The following is a 7,158-nucleotide window of genomic DNA, read 5'->3' on the forward strand; positions in this document are numbered from 1 at the left end:
CATCATTATGCAATGACAATATCCAAACCAAACTGCCATCAAGTCAATTTTGATTCATAGGAACCCTGTATAGTGTTTCCAAGTCTGTAAATCATTGATGGTGCTGTTAAGTGCCATTGAGTCGGTTCCTAACCACAGAAACCCTGTATGGGGATTCTAAGGAGCAGTTGGTTAGCAGTCTAGTGCTTATCCTGAAGTGCCACATTTACAGGAGCAGAAAGCTTCATCTTTTTCCCTTGGAGCAGCTAGTGGGTTTAAACTGCTGAACTTGTGGTTAGCAGTCCACTGCTTATCCAAAATACCTCATTGTCCTCTCCTGTTGGTACCACCCCCTCAAGTGAAGAAGGGACTCTGTTGTGACAACATTTCCAAGCACAGAGACCACAGATGTATAAACAAACTGCTGCCCCTTTCAGCGAAGTCAAAGGATGTGTCACAAGTCTTGCCTGTGTTTATGTGAGGAGCTGATCCTTTCTCCCACCGCTGGAAACAAAAACTTTTTTTTTCCTTGGTCAGTTTTGCCTATTAGGTGAAAGGGTTGAAGGGGCTAAAGCCATATATGAAATGATACGATTTCTTTCTCAAACCTGCAGGACTAAGAGTGGAGTGGTAAAATGGGACAAGCATTAAGAAGAGGCAACTTCTCAAGGTGATACTATTTCAGAGCAAGAAGACAGAAAATAAATTTTCTAAAGTCAGTGATCCAATGTAGTATTCAATGTCTGTAGATTATAATTGCACAGAGTAAAATTTTAAAAGTGCCATTTATAGATGTTGTTATTGTTAAGTGCCATTGAGTCAGTTCCGACTCGTAGCAACGCTGTATAGGGTTTCCAAGGAGCGGTTGATGAGCTTGAACTGACCTTTCAGTTCAAACCAACTTTGCAGTCCAGCCTATTAACCCATCATGCCATACCAGGACTCAAATTTATATATAGTTAACAAAATGAATGAAGATGATCTTTTTATTTTTACTCTATTACTGGCAATATTTACAGGAACTATAGCATTTCTTCTAACCAGAGGTAAGTATTATTATAACACCTTGAATATTGTATATTCCAATATTAGGCAAAATATTTGAAGGAATCTGCAATAAACCTAATAAAATATTTCAAGTTTATGGACAATCATGAAGATTCATATTGTTTGGCTCTCTGGTTTGTTTTAAAGCTCATGAATATTAACAGGTATGATGTGAGTGTGAATCTGTTGAAGCACAAGTCAAAACCTGGGTTTGTATTGTGACTGTGCGACCAGCAGACTTGCCAAAACTTGTATTGGCTGAAACCAGCAACTCTTTTTTTTCCTATGCAGAGCAAGTCATCTTGGGTAGTCGATATATTGAATATCAAGTTACTGCAAAGATATTAACAGCCTTTAAGTAATTGTGCTTCTAATGCAAGTAGGTGAAAACTAAGAATGCTTAGTTCAGGATCATGGTAACCCCTTATAATGGCCCACAAAACCAAGATATCAGCAATCTAATGAGATCATTTATTTGATCATCTCCTATTATGCATCCACATCATAATAACAATGTCCTGGGAAACGTATCCTCATTTGGTGCTTAGTTTTCCCATAGGGCTTGTTATTCATAAGTGCTTTTGTTTTAATTTGTTTTGGAGCTATTTTACTTCATGTTTAAACAACTTTCCCATTATTATTTTCTGTGGGAAAATAGGCTCCACTATTTTGGGGGGCATCTGAAAGTAAGTAGGATATTACATTCTAAAACCAAAAGAAACAAAAATTCTCACTGTTTTGTAGAACGATTTTAAAAAGGAGATACATTTGCAGATCATTTTAAATGCATATACTTCTAGAAGAATGAGGTTCTCCTAGATAAAGCCTTCTCATTTTTATTCATATTAATTTCTGAAACAGAGACTAAAATATCTCAAAAAGCTTTCCAAGAATGTTATCTTTTATACTCAATTCAAGCATTCACTGCCAAACACAAAGCTCACAAAACTTATTTTCTGAAAAGAAGCTCTGAATGAATGAGACATAAGTTTCAAAGCAATTATGTGTAATTTAGACATTTAGTCCACATGTGTGTGTTTATCTTTCCTGATTTGATTTCAGTTATCCGTTGCATTACAAAATCAAGGTTAGTCTTCACAGTGACTACAAACACAATGAAATGTGAAAAGAAAACAGAGTTTAAATTGGAGGATGTGTTATTATATTGTCTGAGTCAGTCACTGATGAGTGACCTTCATTTACCTTCTATTTCTGTTCAACTTCTTCTCCAAGAATTATTGACATGAGCCAAACATTTTTCTATAAAATACACTCTTTTGCTACATCAGAGTGTATCCGTTAGTTTCCTCGTGCTCTGAGAAGCTGTTGTATCTACTAGCAAAGAATCCTTTGAAAATTACCAAAACTTACTGTTATAAGCTGAATAACCTGAGGCAGGAAGATATGAACATGGGATGACACATCTTTATCAGTGTCTTGGGGGAATTTTGACATGGGGTAGTAAGATCCAAAAGAATTTGTGTTGCCCTTTGGAAAAAGTTCAGTTATACCTCTTTTCAATGTATTAACATGCTTTACATTGTTTCTGTTATCAAAAACTTATTAAACACAATCCATATTTTGTGGAGGCCCTCCAAATTCAGCCCTGATGATTGTTTCTGAAAGGTCACACTTTGAAAACTTGATGGAGCAATCCTATTCTTTACTCATGGGGTACAGAATTAACCAGTGGCAACAACAACTCAATATTCTATGCAAACTTGTAGCTGGACTCTGGGATTCCTTGAACAAAATTCAATAGAAGGTTGTAAATGATATGACTTCATCCGCACATACATATAAGAACCTTTTGTCAGAAAACATGTTGTCCATAATGTTGCTATCATTTGGTGCCACCCATCTAGTTCAGACTCATAGTGACTGAGATTTTGATAGATGAGTGGTAGGTGTATTGGTCAGAAACTGAGCCCAGGTCTATGGCATGGGAGTAAGAATTATACTAATGAATGATCAAAATACTCTATTGACCACAATAGAGGACAGGAACTCAAAGGTAGGACCTTAGCATAACTTTGGTTTTAGGGATGATTCTCTGAAAGATACAACATTGGAACTATACTTTCAAAGATGAGTTGGAGTTATACAGATGAAGGTAGGGGCAAAGACTCTCTGGGTAAGTAAAGAGCATAGTTAAAAGCACAATAATGGGAAATGGAAGAATTTGCAAGTTATCTGCTATTTTTAGATTTGTGAAATTATAGATAAGGATGGGGTTCTATGAAGAAGAAAGAGGTATGGTAAAGAGGATAAAAAAGCCCCAATCTTCTCAAGTGCCCCTAACAGAGAAATAACTTAGACTGAGGGCATTTTCTCAATGATGTATTATAATCCCATTAGACTCATTTACTACTGTTGATTGTGGATAAGAGCCCTCAGTCATGTGGTACAGACTGAGGAGGCTAGGTTTACACTGAAGAAATAAACAGGAAGGTTAGCTTAACTGAAGGATAAGCTTTTTCATAGGCAAACAGCACAGTTTTGCATATATTGTAACATAGATCTCACACAGGTTCTAACATTTAGAGCAATTAATTTGTATTCATTTTTAAATGTTTATTTTCTACACAGTGGTTCCACAGTCGCTGCCTAGGTCATGAGTACCCTGAAAAGTAGTGAGAACAATCTAATCTTCTTAAGGCAGATTTCTGCTCACTTCAGTTCCACACATTCTCCCCAGTGTCTACAACTTCTAAAACTAGTGATAACCTAACTATATACTTCTGTAAGGAAGTTGAGAAGTAGACAGAAAGTATGAACCGCATTGCTCACTTTTTCTTAATCTGTTTCTCAATGGTCTTCAAGGGGTTGGAGAAAAGTCTGTTCCGTAATGTGAATTGCAGAGACTGTTCAAAGTTGACCACATCTGCTGGGAAAGACTCACTTAACTATCCCAAGAATGTACAAATTCAAGTTCCAAGACACAGGCCAATTGATCATTCTGGCCATCTAAATTGGGAACTAATTAAATGTTTTAACTGGAAGTCTCCCCTTATTATAGCATAACAGAGCAATTTTAAAGCAAATATTTCAGTGAAACACTTCTTTGGGAGAATGCAGCTTGACTACAAGTGCTTCTGACTGGAGACACCATCTACCTATTCTTACCTAGTTCTCCCTCAATGCATACACACAGGCTAAAAATCACTTGCGTAGGAAATGTAACCAAACTTAACCATGGATAGCATTAGATCTCACTGATGTCAGAGTGATTAGAAAGTTTGTTCTCACCTCTGCAGGATTTAATCCATTTTACAGGGGCTGGTGAAATAGTCTAGAAATAATTTGCAAAGAACTTTTAGAGCAGTGCTTAAACATGTTGGGTATCGTTTGTATGTAGTAAGAGTGGGAGGTTATGTCATTTGTTTCATTTCCATTAGTAATTAGATGTTGGTTGAAGCATTTCTCTTGTTGGGCAATCTCTTAAAAAACTATAATATTCTGAGGCAGTGGTGGTGGTGGTGTGCCGTCTAGTCCATTCCTACTCATAGTGACCCTGTATAGGATTTCCGAAGCTATACATTTTTATGAGATCAGAAACCCTCATCATTTTCCTGAGGAGTTGCTGGCAGATTTGAGCTGCTAACCTTTTGGTTAGCAGCCCCACACGTAACCAGTAATCTACCAGAGATCCTTGCTTTGGCAGTGGAGTTCTAATTCGCTCCCAGTGAGGAGTTTCCACTTGAATTTACAGCTCAAGCTTCTTTAGAATATTCTGAGCCTTCCTCATCTCAAAATCTCACGTGTTATTGATTATTGTGATCATCAATCGATTTTTTTGGAGTAAAATAAATGACAAATGTGAAACTAACTGCAACAAGTAAACAAGCAATACCTCAAGGAGTTCAACAGCTACTCCTGGGCAAATATACTCTAGATTGAAGATTGCTATCAGTTTTGAGTGGCATGAGTGTTTTATATGACTCACCAATTATAACAGATGATGTGACACAAATAAGAAAACACCACAGGAAATAAGTCAGACACGTGGGGATAATTTCTATGTGACAAAGTATATTCTAAAATAGAGATAGCACCACTTATCAATCAGTTTGTCTTACTGTGGTGACTAGTGTGTTGCTATGAGGCTGGAAGCTATGCCCTGGGTATTTTAAATACCAGCAGGGTCATGCATGGTATACAGGTTTCCACTGAGCGTCTACTAAAACACAACAACAACAACAACAAGAGTCCCGACACTTCTGCATGGTTAGCCACTGAAAACCTTGTGCTTGACGATGAGCCCTTCGGGTTAGAAGATACTCAAAATACAAGCAGGAAAAACTCAAAGTAGAGTTGACCTTAATGATGTGAGTGGAGATAAGCTTTGGAAATCTTCATCTGTTGCTATGGCACAAGTCAAAATGATAAGAAATCTGAACATGGAATGTGTGAAGTATGAATCTAGGTAATTTGAAAGTTGTTAAAAATGACTCAATGGGGATACACAAGCAGACACGTGCTCTGACTGGTGACCACGTTGGTCACTGATAAGGGGAAGTGAGGGAAAAACAGCAATGAAGCTGCTAGCTAAGTCCAACCACGTTCAATACACTCCTGTGACACGGGTGGAGACCTGGTTGGCTGGCAGTTGGCAATAGTTTGGCAGAGTCAGTGACATAGCCACAGAGGACTAGAGTGGAGAATGAAGCATCCAGCTGATAAGAAGAGAGGGCATATGCACAAGAATACCCACACTTGTAGATAATACCCATTTGACCTAGCTTCAGTGACTGGATGAACAGAGCTCAACTAGAAGAAGAAAGAAGAGGGAAAAAAAAGTAATCTGATACAATTTGATGAAGTTGACCTATACTACACTTATGGATGTGGTAGCTCAAAATAGGGAACAAATCTTTACAGTGAGGATCATTCCCACCCTCTCGATACACAGGGTAGACAGGGATGGGCAACGTGAACATTGGCTACCCAAAATGGAGGGGCTACAAAGGCAAGAAGTGACTGGCTTACAAGCTTTCAAGAGGGAGCCAAGATCCAGAGGGTGTGGAGGAAGGTAGAATCTCTACTGAGTAGTATCCAATCTGTCTGGGTGGGACAGATAAAAAGAGATGGGGATAGCACGCATGTGGTACAATAGTGAATAATTAGTATTAGGACTGACTGTGAGGGTTGGAAATGTAAAGGTAGACGTTTTGTAGCAAAAGGAAGGAAGTGGTTGACTTTGTAGGCCAAAAGTGGAGGCCCCTGGGACCATCAAGGGAGAAAAGCAGAGTGTGGGACACTACCCAGAGAAACAGTGATGCCAGAGATGGAGGCAGAAACAATGCTCTGGAGAGATGGAGCAGTTGGGGACTCTAGAGCCAGAGAGGGAGAGGGGCTGTGTGCTGACGACCAAGGGGCAGGCTTGGGGGGGTATAACCTTTGGTTGGTTGATGATTCATGGAGGGGATTATAACCATGGCAATGTAATGATATATGATAGGATGAATGTAAAGCTAATGTTCTCCCATGTAAATTATCACATAATTCACAATAAAACCATTAAAAAAGAAGGAAAGAAAGAATGATAAAGAAGAAAAAAAATGAAATGGAATACATAGAGATTGATTTCTTAGGCTCAGTGAGTTGCAGTGGACTGGCATTAGCCATTCTGAATCATACTATCACATAGTCTACTATGTGAAAAATGTCAAATCGAAGAGGAATGGCATTGCATGTATCATCTAAAAGAGCATTCCAAGATCTATCTTGAAGTACGATGCTGTTGGTGATAGGATAATATCCATATGCCTACTAAGTAGACCAGGTAATACCATTATTATTAAAATTTACTCACCAACCCCTAAGCCAGTGATGATGAAACTGAAGAATTCTACTAACTTTTTCAATATGAAATTGACCAAACAGACAATCAAGATCCATTGACAATTACTGGTGACTGGGATGAGAAGGTTGGAAACAAGAGGAAGGATGGGTCATTGGAAAATATGGCCTTGATTATAAAAAAGATAATGGCAATTGCATGAGAGAGTTTTGTAAGACCAATGTGACTTTCTTCATTACAAATACCTTTTTTCAACAACATAAAAGGTGACTATACACATGGCCCTCATCAGATGAAGTAGGCAGGAATCAAAAAGTTATTTAAAAGAC

This window comes from Chrysochloris asiatica, unplaced genomic scaffold, assembly GCF_000296735.1.
Source record: "Chrysochloris asiatica unplaced genomic scaffold, ChrAsi1.0 scaffold00013, whole genome shotgun sequence".
Lineage (NCBI taxonomy): Eukaryota > Metazoa > Chordata > Mammalia > Afrosoricida > Chrysochloridae > Chrysochloris > Chrysochloris asiatica.